Below are 15087 nucleotides of genomic sequence, written 5' to 3' on the forward strand. Positions count from 1 at the left end.
CATTTGCTTTGCATCCTTGATTAGTAATGAATAGGTATCATTTTGCTCCAAATTTTGTCTCCTTTTATGTTTCCTAAACAGTTACACAGGATCATCATTCCATCGCATATCTTTAAGTCCTTCTTTTATTTCTTTTTATCATTATTGTTTCGTTGTTGCTGTTTTGCTGATGCTGAATCTTGAACTCAGGAACTAGGCAGTGTCCCTGAGCTCCAAACTGGTGCTCTACCACTTGAGCCACAGCACCACTTCTGGCTTTTTCTTCCTGGGCTTGCTTTGAATCATGATACTCAGATCCCACCCTCCTGGGTAGCTTGGATAACAGATGTGAGCCACCAGGGCCCAGCACGTCCCTCTATTTTAGATATTATTCTAAAAGCCTCCTATCCAACGTCACTCCTAAGATAGTAAAAGGAACTATGCCAATAGTTCCTTCACACTCTCATCTCCTGTTATGGCTATTATGTGTCTTTTCTGTTTTATCTTAAACCTACTTCACTGTTCTCTTCCTAATCCATGGTTCTAGGTGTGTTTCTAATAATAACCTAAATTTAGTGGCTATAAACCCTAAATCACTCAACTATTTTTTTTCAATATGATTGGTTTTCTGTATAAATATGAGCTTATACTCAGCTTCGTGCATCTACCTCATGGCATAAGCAGAGCCTAGGCTTATTCTACCTCAAATGCAAGAGGTTAGCCAAATAATAGCCTACAGTATTCCTGCCTAGGAGTCAGTCAAGTAGTTGAGTGCCTGAAAGAAGCAATGCATTCCTCTCCTGTGGAAGAGACAAGAGCTTAGAGAGCAAACTGGAAGTCACAACATTTAACAACTTCTCCTTTGGGGAAACTGACCTCCTGCAAAGTGGCAGTGAGATAACACCTAGTGAATTTTCATATATGAAGGAAGTTGTCATGTCTCACTACACAACTCACTTGTAGTCAAAGACAGGGTCATTCTCTTGTGTCCTCCATAGGTCCAGTCTCACTTAATCTCCATAATAGACTTTGCCCAGATGACTCTATTCCTACCAGAAGATCCCTAATGAGGAGAAAAGTGTGATCTCTTGGCTTCTGACTGGCCCGGTGGGAACTGAGGCCACATTTAGTTTTGAACCTGTTCCTCCTGACAAGGCTGTGGTGGGTGGTAGGAAAACTCATTCTCTGAATTGTGCCCTAGTACCAAATCTCTTCAGAGAAAGTCAAGGAATGACAGATTCTGCCTGGGGTTGGGGGGTGAGTTTCTCCATTTCCAAAGAGTTTAATTAATATCTGATTCTGAGGCCCAGATGTAGGTCCTTCACCAGATCCTCCAAGTTGGAGTGGATGTTAGCTCCGACTCCAGGCCATTCTCATATTTCTCTAGCTCTTTCTCATGAACAAAAAGGTCATAGGAGTCTAGTTCAGAGACAAGAAGAAATGAGAGTAGCAGAAGAATCATAGGCAGGGGGAGGAATTAGAAACTTTGGGTGAAAAAAGGGCTCAGAAAATCTAAGATCACTCACATCATTTGGGAATCACATCATAAGATTAGGGAATAAAAGTAATAAATTACTACCTAAATTAGTAACTCCACTGCTCTGACTGCATTACAAGTATTCTGTCAAACGGTAGCTATCCTAACTCTATTTTGATGAGGAAAATGGAGCATTCTTTCCTCACAAAGTTCTGAGTATATTCAGCCTTAGCCAGGTTGTTCTTACTCTCTATTTTTCTGTTACTTTCCTTTGCTGGATTCTATCAATGACACTTGACAGTGTTATCATCTTCCGACATGTAATTACATTTTCTTTTAATCCACTTGCTATAAAAATAAAACAAATTATGGGGAAAACTTTGTTTATGGTACATTTTCTTCCATGTCATATTTATTTTATGTTAAATATTATTTTAATAATTTCATTTTTTAAACTTGAGGAAAATGTTTTGTTACTATTAGCACTAATTAGTTGTACCTGTTTTTGTATTTTCCTATGTGTGTATGTTTTTTATTAAGCTTCTGAAATATTCTTTTCCCCCAACTGTTGGTCTTCTTAAAATTTCTTCAAATTATAAACTATATATGATGGTCCTGTATGTGTTCATTGATATATTTAAATTTTGATCTAATATTCACATATTATAGATTATCTTCAACCTATTGTAATTGCTCTCAAAATCAATATGGAGGTCCCTCATTAAAGCAAAAACACAATGCCACAAAACCCAGTGAAATTAGGATTAGGTATCTATCCAAAAATATTTACCAATGATACAGTGGAAACATTCACTTCTCACCGGTTGCTGGTGCCTCACGCCTGTAATCCTAGCTACTTAGGAGGCTGAGATCTGAGGATCGAGGTTCAAAGCCAGCCCGGGCAGGAAAGTCTGTGAAATTCTTATCTTCAATAAACCACCAGAAAACCGGAAGTGGCACTGTAGCTCTAGTGGTAAAGCACTCGCCTTGAGCTGAAGAGGTGAGGGAGAGCACTCAGGCCCAGAGTTCAAGCCCATGACAGACCAAAAAAAAAAATCTGATAATGAGCTGCTAGAGGTAGTTTCCTTAAAAATCTAACAGCCAAAACTGGACAGGCAAACCCAGAGCTCTGCACCGCATCAGTCCACCATGCCAATTGCTTCTACCATAGTACTGGCTACCCAGTTTACCCACTCATGACCCTGATTGTGCCCCACAATCAATCACAACTTTTACTCTTTCACTTAGTCTATGCTTTCTTGTCCCTGCTAAACTGTTCTGGATGCCTGTATTAGCTACCCCAACCCTTGCAAAGCGGTTGCTGCTACCCAATTTCCTGCCACTTCAACTAAGTTATGACAGTCACAATTACACTTTCCCTGGTATCCTAGTCTCTGCTACTCTTTTCTGCTACCCATAATTCATAACACCATGGTTCCAGCCACCTGATCCCTGACATCCTTGTCTCTGATAGCACATTCCCAAACAAAACAAGGGAACAGTGGGCACAGACAGTCGACTTGGGTACTCCTCTTGCAGGCACATTGGGACGTTATTCTTCAGGTATTTAACACAGGGGAATTACTGGTGGTGGAAAGAAGTGAGGTTACTCAGAGGTGACCAATATCCACGGATATCAATTGACAATTTGTGGCTAGGAAAAGAAGGCCCTAAGGTGAAAGTTAATGAGAAAAGAAAATTTTACAAAGATATTGGGGATGATGCAATAGGTTTAGCTTATACTCTTCTACTAGTGATCTGAATTATTTTTTGACATAGATATGTAACTACTTTGCATTTTAAAAATTATATGAAGATGCACATTTATGTGGAACTTATATTAATTTATGAAATAGTTACATAAGATCACATTAATGATCTTCAATATTTTATGTTCAATGTTATGCTCATGAGTCTGCTTTTGGCAATATGAATTGAGCTCTCTAACAACAAATGGAATTTCATTGTCAAATACTACAAAGAGATTACTGATGCTAGTACCAAAATGAAAGCTGGAACAAGAAAGCTGAAAGTTTGAAGGGAAGGGGTCAGTGGTAAGGGCGATGATGAAAGAGAAATTTTTCACCATGGAATCTTGGAAGAATAGAATGTGTTTTGTTGAATTACTAGCTTTTTAAACCTTCTTAGAAAGCAGAACGTTATTTTTTATTCTTGCATTTTGGAAGCTCTTTTATGAATCGTTTAACCAAAAATTATCAAAATTACTATGAAAATTCAATGATGTGAATTATCAGATTAACATTATACTCAAAGTTGCCTTGAGATGCAGGAAGATTGGATTCTTTTCTATTAAATTAATGGAATAAGCTTCCTTTGAATGGTTGGACAGTCCATGACACTTGTTCCAAAACAAGAAAAGATACTGGAGAGAAAAAAAAGAGGAAGGAGACTCAAGGCAGCTGAAATTAGCATGTTCTCATTTGGAGTTTAATGGTTTTTTTCTACAAAGAATAAGAATTTCATCTTAACATAATAATTTCAAAATGGATATGCTACAGGATAGCTTCTAAATGTAATATTTAATGTTGTTGGATTACTTGAAGACAAATGTTTACAGAAAACTTTAAATTCCAGAAAAACTGTAATGTTCCAATAAACACCTAGAAGGAATATAATTTTAAAATTCACGGTTCAAAGCAAACCCTGGCAGGAAAGTCTGTGAGTCACTTGTCTCCAAACAGGAAGTGGCACTGTGGCTCAAGTGGAAGAGGGCTTCTCTTGAGCTGAAGAATTCAGGGATATGCTAAAACCGAGTCCCTGAGTTCAAGACCCAGGACTGAAAAAAAGAAATTTAAAAAATTAAAGCATTAGGGCCGGGAAGGAGACTCAGTGGTAGAGTGCTTGTCTTGCATGAATGAGGTCCTGGTTTCAATTCCTCTGCACCACATAAGCAGAAAAAACTGGAAGTGGCGCTATGGCTCAAGTGATAGCCTTGAGCTGAAGAGCTCAGGGACCGTGCCCAGACCCAGAGTTCAGGTCCCCCTACCAACAACAACAACAACAAAAATTAAAGCATCAAACAACCTGAAGATGTTGACCAGAATAATGAGTGAGGCATTATCCGTATACATGACTTAGTGACTTGAAACCTAATTTACCAGGGGAGGTGGTGGGCAATTTGTGTGTTTGCCAAAACCTGCGAAATTATTTTGTACTCTCCCAAGGATGGAGAAAGGAGGGAATGGGGGGAGGAGGATAGGTGTTTGGCGGCCTTGCCTTTTGGTTCAGTGATTGTTTTCTGGAGTCAAATTCAGAGAAATACTGCTTGCAATTCTAGTTGCATGGGGAATGAAGAAGCCATGCCCTGGAAGTGGTCTTTGCACTGCCCTTGGCCCGGTTCCAACCACCACTGGATAATCCAAGTCCCATTTGAGGACCAAGATGCATTGAAGACTACTAATCTACTGAGCAGGTGGACTTAACCACAGCCAGCGAAGGCAAAAAATTCAATGCGGAGGGCAGCACTGGAAAAATCCTGTACAGAGGGGGTTCAGTTACATGAGTAGGGTAATGAGTACATTTCCTATCGAGCATTGTTGCCTCCTCCTTGGTTTTTCCCCTACCATCCCTTCCCTCCCCACCTCTCCAACTCCTCCCTCCACAATCCGTGCCTGACATTGTAAATTCATTTTCTACATAGTGTCCTGTACATCTCTTCGTCACAATGGGTCAACCTGCAGCCCCATTTAAGCATTTTGCTACATCCTTTCAACTCCCCAAATTACAAAAGTGAATATACAAGATGCACAACATTGGAATCAAATACAGTGAAAACAGGGGTTATATCATGGGGGGGATGAACCTACAAAAGAAACACATAGTGCCTTATAAGTATATTAAAAACAAAACCAAGACTGACTTGGGGTATATTTCACTTAACATCATCTTATATGATCATATGTACATAACCTTTGATCTTCTCTGCTTGTCCTAGACATGTACTAGTCCTTGCAAATAAGTGAAACCATGGGACCTATGTTTCTCTGGGCCAGGCTTACTTCACTTAATATAATGTTTAACAAGTCTTTCCATTTCCTAACAAATGGGGCAATGCCATTCTTTCTAATGGAGGCATAGAATTCCATTGTGTGTGTGTGTGTGTGTGTGTGTGTGTACATTCATATATATATATATATATATATATATATATATATATATAATATTTTCTAGATCCATTCATCTACTGAGGGGAATCGGAGTTGGTTCCATATCATAGCTATGGTGAATAATGCTGCAATAAACATGGTTGTGCTGGTAGCTTTGGTGTGATCTTGTTTATGATCATTTGGGTAAATGCCCAAAAGTGGGATTGCTGGGTCATAGGGAACTCTATGTGGAGTCTTTTGAAGAACTTCCATACTGCTTTCCAAAGTGGTTGAACAATTTTACACTCCCACTAACAATGCAGTAGAGTTCCCTCCAGCATCCGTAATTATTACATTTCTTGATTATAGACATTCTAACTGGAATGAGGTGCGATCTCAATGTTGTCTTGATTTGCATTTCTTTTATGGCTAGAAAACTTGAGCATTCCTTCATGTGTCTAACGGGCATTTTTATTTCCTCTTCAGAGCAATCTCTCTTTAAGTCTTTAGCCCACTGAGTTATCAGGCAGTTGTTTCTTTGAGGATTTGTTGTTGGGGAATTTAATTTTTGTGTCCTAAGTATATTTTAGATATAAGACCTTGTCCATTTTATGACTCATGAAGATCTCCCAGTACGTGGGCTTTCTACAGTTCTTGTTAGCTTTTACCTTTGCCTTGCAGAAGCTCTGCTGTTTCATGAAATCCCATTTGCCCAACCTTTCTTTGATTTGTTTTGTTTCTTGTTCTCTATTAAGAAAATTTTGGCTTGCGCTAAAGAGCCCTAGAGTTTCTCCTATCCCTTCATGTAATGTTTTCACAGTGTCTGCTTTTATTTTGAATTCTTTTATCCATTTGCAGTTGATTCTGGTGCAGGGCGATATATACAAATCTAGTTTTAGTTTAATAGGTGTTTAACCAATTTTGCCAACACCATTTACTGAGAAGGCTGTCTTATTCCACTCTATGTTTTTTGGCCCTTGGGTCAGTGGATTCATTTCTGAGTCTTCAGTCCTTTTCCATTTGTCCTCAGGTTTGTTCTTGTGCCATTATCAATCTGTTCTTATTACTATGGCTTTTTAATAGAGTTTGAAATTTGGAACTGATATTGCTCCAGCACTGTTCTTTCTGCTAAGGATTGACAGACCTACAGCCAGCATTAGAGTTAATGGCAAAAAGTTAAAATCATTTCTTACAAATTCAGGAATGAGATAAGGATGTCTTCTCTCTCCACTCCTCTTCAACTTAGTATTCGAATGCAAGCTGGGGCAATAAGACAAGATGCAAACTTAAAGGGGATCTAAATAGGGAAAGATGAAGTAAAACTATCCCTCTTTGCAGATGACATGATCTTGTATTTAAAGAACCCCATGGACTCCACTCCCAAGTTACTTGAGCTGATCAGAAACTTTGGCAAACTAGCAGAATATAAAATTAACCCTCAAAATTCAATGGCTTTCCTGTATTCCAATAACGATAAGAGTGAGGCTGAAAATAAGAACACAATACCTTTTTAATATCCTCCTCCCAAAATACCTAGGAGTTAACTTAAGAGGTGAAAGACCTCTATGATGGAAACTTTAAATACCTGAAAAATAAAATTAAAGCAGAACTAAGGAAGTGGGAAATCTCCCACGCTCCTAGATTGGGAAGAGTAACATCATAAAAATGGCAATACTGCCAAAGGCTATATCCAAATTCAATGTGATACCTATCAATATCCCAATCTCACTTTCAATGAAATAGAAGAAGCAATCCAAAAATTCATATGGAAGAATAAAAGACCCTGAATAGCAGAGAGGATTTATGTGATTCTCATTTGGTATTACCACTTTCATTCTACAAAGTAATCTATGGATTTTAACTTTCTTCCCTCCCTTTGGATAAAACCTCACAAAAACCCTGCCTCTAGCTCCCAAGACACCTAACTCTTAGGTCTGGACCATTGTTCCTAGATAGTGAATTATTTAGTTGTATTTTGAACGCATAAAACATGCATATAAAACTAGCACATTTTGATCTCATGAGAAAACTGCCTTTTCCCTCTCTCAAATTCATTTCCTGATAGGCATTTTTAGAAAGAATATATTTTCATTTTTAGATGAAAGTATTGTAGGAAACTATGTTCATAATCTGGCTCCTCCTGCACCTCAACACCTAAACACAAATTTCACAAAGCATTTATAAGAAACGATACAAAGACAAAACACTGTGAAATGCTCAGATGCAGAAAGTTTTACAAAACCCAGAGTATAACTCTGCTGTCTGAGGCAGGGGTTGTCTGTGTAAATTAACAAACCCCAAAAGAGCAGCCAGGAGTACCGGACATGAGTGTCCCTGGCTGATAGTCCATGGACAAGGAGCATGGAAGGGCACCCTGAGCCTACAGGAGAGTGTCTGGAGGAAAGTTTCCTTGCCAGCCTGAGTACAAAAGTTAGCATCAACCCACCTGGGCCTGTATTTCTTGTCTTCTCCCCAGAGCTGAGCACAATCGTCCCCTGCTCCACAGATGATACTGTACAAGCTGATCCCCAGAGTGGCTTCTGTTTTGTCTGCACTCCTTTCTAGGTGGGTGCTCTCCCGCCCCGCCGTGTGTGTGTGCTCTCATGGGCTGATCCTTAGGGCCCAGGCCCATGGGGCTGGTGGGTGCTAGATGTGGGTCAGTGGCACTGTGTCATTCACGCAGCAGCTTCCTTAGTCCAACAACAGGTACACCCTGATATGCTCCCCTAGTCTCAGGCGAGATGCCCAGAAGCACCCGAGTTGGGCAAGCTGCCACTAGGATCCTACTTCATCAGAGGGACCAGGATGCCAGATGAAGTGGCTGCTGCCTCAATTAGTAATTATTTTATGGAGCAGTTATAAACAAATTGACATACATTACTGTATGATATATAATGATATATCCTTGAGTCTCTAGTCTACAAAACCATTGAACTTGATACTAGCAAGAATGGATTTTATTGCATGCGTTTATAAGGCCTAATGGCAAACTGAAATAAAAGTACAACAAAACTCTTTTTTTTAAATTTGATTTTATTTTATTTATGAACATACTGTACAGAGGGGTTACAATTACATGGGCAGGATAATGCGTACATTTCTTACCAAGCGTTGCAGCCTCCTCCTTTGGTTTAACCTTCACATCCCTTCCCAGCCTCCCCCCTCCCACCCCAATCCCAATCCTTCTCCTTCCCCCCCTTCTCCCCCCGGCACCGACGTTGTAAAGCTCGTTTTGGACATGACAACTTGTACTTCTCATTGTTGCAACAGGTCCACCTGTATCCTTAAACAACTGGTTTTTCCCCATCTCCTCCACAAGTTATAGTGACATCAAATATAGTGAAAGCAGGGGTTATACTGTGGGGGAGGGACATACAAAGCAACAAAGAGATAATCTTATAAAAGCGTTAGAAACACATGCATGAAAGAAAAAAACATTAAAATACATATCTAAGGGTTCATTTTCCTGACATCACATTATCTGACCTTTTCCGCTTGACTCATACATATACTAGATATTGCAAATAAGGGAAACCATGGGTCCTATGTTTCTTTGGGCCTGGCTTACTTCACTTAATATAATTTTTTCCAAGTTTTTCCATTTCTTAACAAATGGGGCAATGTCATTCTTTCTGATGGAGGCATAGAATTCCATTGTGTATATATACCACATTTTCTTGATCCATTCATCTACTGAGGGGCATCTGGGTTGGTTCCATATCTTAACCATGGTAAATAATGCTGCAATAAATATTGTTGTGCTGGTAGCTTTAGTGTGGTCTTGTTTGTAAACATTTGGGTAAATGCCCAAAAGTGGGATTGCTGGGTCATAGGGGAGTTCTATGTGAAGTCTTTTGAGGAACCTCCATACTGCTTTCCAAAGTGGTTGAACAAGTTTACATTCCCACCAACCATGAAGTAAGGTTCCTTTCTGTCCACATCCCCTCCAGCATCTGTTGTTGTTAGAGTTCTCAGAATTAAAAAAAAATTGTATGTAAGTAGTGCAAATAATGTTTACTAGAATAGTAAAATACACACAAAAATATTACATTCGTTACATTCAAACGTAAAATAAGTAAGTACGGAAAGAATTCCTACTGGATAAAAAATATTACAGTGTTTTAACAGGTAGAAGTGATATAGGTTATATGTTTTGTTTTTATAAAACTTATTTATATCTCCCTTTTCTGTTTAACTTAGTGAAGAAAAACGTTAGAAAGCAGAAATTATATGTGACACCTCTTACTTCCAGTACTACGAAGGGGAGTGGCACTTCCTAATGGGAGTCCTGGGATGACACCAACACCAAGTCTATATAGACCCATCAGAGGTCCCTGTGGTGATCCTGAGGGGGAATCTGGGACACCTCACTGCTGCTGCAGCAGGTTCAGCACTTGTTGTGGTGGGCTGCATCCAACAAGGCTCCATCTGTGACCAAACCAAGCAACCCAGCCTCAGGTGCCAAAGCCAGGAGGTAAGGCAGGGCAGACCCCAAGTCCTGCATTCCATCTGTGTGGCCTACACTGCCAAGGCCAGACCCATGCCTGCTTTGGATCCCAATGAGGGTAGGGGATGAGGCCATTGCTGCCAAACGGAGCATCCCCGGAATGGCACCCAGAGCTGTATCCATGTGGACCAGAAGGACAATGGAGGAGGCTACACAGCAAAGCCAAAGGGGCTTTGGGCCTCCAGTGCTGCAGCTGGTGCACTGCAAGTCCAGGCTCCTCTGGCACTGATGGGCATATGCAAGGATGGCTCCATACCTGAGACCACAAGGAACAGAAAATGGAGGTCTATGGGGATGCTGAAGGGGCTCCAGGGTGCTGAGCTGCCACAGCTGTCACAAGCCCGCTGGCAGAGGGGTCAGCACACGACTCTAGTCTCCAGAATGCCCTAAAGTCTGAACCAAGGCTGGGCTGCCTGGCCCCAAGGGGGCGAACTGTCCACCAAGCCTTCCTTCTCCTGTGGACTGTGCAGTGTACAAACATGGTGTCCTCCACCCTACACCCATGGGGGCAGGCAGTGACCCCAGAACAGTCTCACTGGGATGGCACTTGAACCCAGGACCACCACAGACAAGTACCATCACAGCTGACAGAGGAGAGGGCAGCAGTGGCTCAACTTCAGCCTCATGGCTGTCAGCTCCTGGGTGAAATTGAGCAAGTGAGACTGGGAAGGGAGGTGGGCAGGGTGGGCAGGGCTCATCTGGCAATGCTGGGGACCATCCACACACAATCCCTTCACTGCACATCCACCACAAGGGAGGGGGCCCCACTTGAGGAGGCACCACACCCACAAGCACTACAGAAGTGGAGGTTCACGTGGTAACATAGAAAGGGCTCCAGGGTACAGCCTTGCTGCTGTATTGAACAACTGGCAAAAAAAAAAAAGGAAAAATGACCACTAAAACTTTTCATCAATGATAATCTATTATACTTTAAAAAGAGTTTTACTTTCCTCTTGTCCTATATTTTTGCATGGGTCCCTCTGAATTAACCAGAAATCTCCAGGATTTCTTCATGCACAGTAATACAAATAAATATAGCTTCTATTCTTTTTTGAATTAAGGGACGTTGCATTTAGTTCTTTCCCATGTTTGATTCATGAAAAAGAAATCCTGAAGTGTATCTGTAAAACACAAAGCTCGAGTTACCCAAAGAGAAATAATCACATGATTAGTGGGTCAGATGATATTTCATCTTTGCATTTCTTTAGAAAACTGCATACTACTTTCTACAACGAGAATATTAACCTGTATTTTGACCAAGAGAGTACAAAATTTCCTTTTCTCCACACTCTCACAACATTATTACCTTCTGAGTTTTTTAAAGGACAGGTTTTTACTATGAGCAGTACCCCAGACTGGCCTTAGAATCAAATCCTCTTACTCCAACCCCCTAAATGCTTGGAATTACAAGCCTTTACCACCACACCTGGCTTCTTTGATTTTTTTGATAAGAGTTATAATAATTATGAAGTAGTATCATAGTAATTTTGAGCTGCATTTCTCTAATGACGTCTGTTCAGAAAGCATTAAGCCAGCATAGAAGTGGTATTACACACAACTTTGTGATTTTCAGGGCTTTTTGGAAAGCATGTCTATTCAGAACTTTTGTCCATTTTAAATCAAGCTTCTTATTAATCTCATCTTTAATGTCTCTATACAAAATCAATACTTAATTCAATGTAGTAGAAAGGAAAAATTAAACAACGCCTAACATTTTTCAATTTTCAATAAAATGATATTGCTTAAATCATTTTCTGTTTATGCTTGAGACTATATAACTCAATTTGGGTAGACCTTTTACAAAACTTTATGTACATTATTTATTTTATGTTGATTGCTCTTTCCAAACCCTGCGTGTCTAATTTTGGTTCTTTCAGTCTCATGTAGTTGATTTCAAACTGAAGAATAAATGGAAGGAAACAAACAAAAAAATAGAGTTCCTCTCATCTGATGATGCCTCTACAAGAATGAGGAAAGAGTTCATCCTGCTAAGGATCTATGATAGGATTTCAAAAAGATAGTTCATTCTTCTAGGTTTTCCCTATCTTTGTGATGTACCTTAAATTATGTAAACCAAAATATACTGTTCAGATACGATTATGTTTTATCAGTTTTGTACATTTTCATATGGACTTCACATCTGTCTACAACATTCCTTCTTTATAATGTCCCTGATATTTTTACACTATCAAAACATAAGATAACCATTTTGATTTACAGCATGAGAAGTTATCCACCTGGGTTCCTTGGAAGCAGAGCATTGTCAATAGGTAACATTACTTCTGGTTGCTCACTACATGTAATGGTTTCTGTAATACATTTTATTTAGTATTTAAAAAGCTGTTGGCTAAACTCAAAGCTCATTCATAGAAGTTTATGTTAAATTTTTCACAAGTTTTATTTCTCTTAATTCTTAAGATAACATTTGCTGTAATGCTAATGTTATTACCATTTTAGTGTTGGGAAAATTGTAATTAAAGGCACTAAGTGAATGGCCCAAAGACACACAGTGAGGAAGGAAATGAATCAAAGTTTCCAAAAATCTTTCATCAATTACAGAAAAGGTAGGTAAAATCTCACCATTCTCTTACACTCTAAATTCAATATTCATATTGCCCAAGAAATAATAGCATAGCAATTATTCCCCATGATGATTTTTTCTGTCACAATTTGACTTCAGCACAGACTGTGTTGGCGACATTGCATTATCATGTACATAATTGAGCTTATAAATTGATTTTCAAAGACAGCCAAATTTCTTCTGTCCTACACTTCCATTTTTCTTTTTAAAAAGTACCAAAACATTTAAATATCATCACTTTCTGTCTTTTAAGAATCCAAAAGAGAAATAAATTCACATTTAATTTAATAAATTCACATTTACTTTTAAAGCAAAGTGCTTTAAAAGTAGGAGATGATAATAACAGGCCCCCATGAAGTAAATTTTCTTCTACTTTTAAAATTATTCTGACAGCCTTGTGCTGGTTGGTCACACCTGTAATCTTGTCTACTTGAGATATCTACTCAGGAGGCTGAGATCTGTGGAGAACAATTGGAAGCCAATCAGGGCAAAAAAATATTTGAGATTATTTTTCAAAAATTTTAATGAACTAGCAAAGAGCCAGGAGTGGAGATGTAGCTCATATAATAGCTCACCAATCTAGAGAGGAAAGGCCTAGCAAGACCTTGAAGCCCTGAATTCAAATTCTGATCACACCAACACGTGTGCACTCATGCACAAACACACAGATTTATTCATAATACCTTCATGTCAGTGTTTTGCATTAATTTATTTGTTAACGATATTATATGGGTAAAATAAGGGAAATGAACTCTTCAATCTCAGAACATTTTTATACATTTTTTTATTTTAACAATACTGCACAGAGGGGTTACATTTACATGAGCAAGGTAATGAGTACATTTCTTAACAAGCATTGTTACCTCCTCCTTTGTTTTTCCCCCACCATCCCTTCTCTCCCACCTCCACAAGTACACTCCACTCCTCCTCTCCCCCTCCCCCTGCCTAAATTGTACAATTCATTTTTCAACATAGTGTCTTGTGCATCTCATTGTTACCAAGGGTCAAACCGTATCCCTATTTAAGCATTTTGTTTTTTCCTTCCCCTCCCCAAATTAAAGAAACGTATATACAAGATGTAGGCGCACCAACTTCAAATATAGTGAAAAAAGGGGTTATAGCATGGTTGAGGAACATACAAAGAAACAAAAAAATCACATCATATAGTATTTGTATGTTAGAAATAATAACAAGATAGAACCACTTGTGTCCCTATCTTGGGGTTCATTTAGCTTAACATCATCTTATCTGGTCAAATGCACATAGCTTTTGACATTTTATGATAATCCGGGACATATATTAGTTATTGAAAATAAGAGAAACCATGGGACCTATGTTTCTTTGGAGTTGGCTTATTTCACTTAATAAATTTTTTTCCAAGTCTTTCCATTTCCAAACAAATTGGGCGATATCATTCTTTCTGATGGAAGCATAGAATGCAATTGTATATATTTACCACGTTTTCTTGATCCATTCATCTACTGAGGGGCATAGGGGTTGGTTCCATATCTTAGCTATGGTAAATAATGCTGCAATAAACATAGTTGTGCTGGTAGTTTTAGTATGGTCTTGTTTGTGATCCTTTGGGAAAATTAACAAAAGTGGGGTTGCTGGGTCATAGGGGAGCTTTATGTGGAGTCTTTTGAAGAAACTCCATACTGCTTTCCAAAGTGGTTGAACACGTTTACACTCCCACCAAAAATGGAGTAGGGTTCCCTTGTGGCCACATCCCCTCCAGCATCTGTTGGTGTATAAATATGGATTGCCTCATGAATTTGCGAGTCATCCTTGTTCAGGGGCCATGCTAATCTTCTCTGTATCATTTCAATGTTAGTAAATGGGCTACCAGATTAAGCACAGAACATGTTTTTTTTCCGGGAGGTCCGGTCGTGGGGCCTGTACTCTGGGCCTGGGCGCTGTCCCTCAGCTCTTCAGCTCAAGGCTAGCGATAGCTCTACCACTTGAGCCATAGCGCCACTTCCAGCTTTTTTCTTTTTGTTTATGTGCTGCTGAGAAATTGAACCCAGGGACTCAGGCATGCAAGGCAAGCACTCTACCACTGAGCCACCTTCCCAGCCCCAGAACATTTTTTATATAGAAAGTGTAATTGATTTTCTTAAACTAGACAATTCCACAAAAAGTAAGTTCAAAAGAATTGTCATGAAATTTTAGAATCATGCATTTCTTACATAAGCACACATTTTTGATGTTGACATCATTTGTGGAGGGGAAGGGAAAAATATTTAAATAGGGATACAGGAAAACCAATTGCAGCAACGAAAGGAACTTTACAACTTTGGCATCTCTACTATGCCATACCTGCAGATTGTAATTTGATTGCTTATTTTGAGGTAGTATCACTATGCTGGGCCTGCTTGGACTGTAGTCCTCCAAACACAAGCAAAACACATTGCACCCAGCAAATGGTTAGAGTTTC

The 15087-nt window shown here is 39.3% G+C and overlaps 1 non-coding gene across 1 annotated transcript; it reads right to left on the reverse strand.

Moving 5' to 3' along the window:
* Positions 1–14401: 14401 nt before the first annotated feature.
* LOC122096485 lies at positions 14402–14508 on the reverse strand. The gene has a single exon (XR_006145316.1). It is a non-coding gene; the product is annotated as a U6 spliceosomal RNA (small nuclear RNA).
* Positions 14509–15087: the final 579 nt, after the last annotated feature.

Source organism: Dipodomys spectabilis, unplaced genomic scaffold (genome assembly GCF_019054845.1).
Source record: "Dipodomys spectabilis isolate Male_0828 unplaced genomic scaffold, ASM1905484v1 ptg000374l, whole genome shotgun sequence".
Classification (NCBI taxonomy): Eukaryota; Metazoa; Chordata; class Mammalia; order Rodentia; family Heteromyidae; genus Dipodomys; species Dipodomys spectabilis.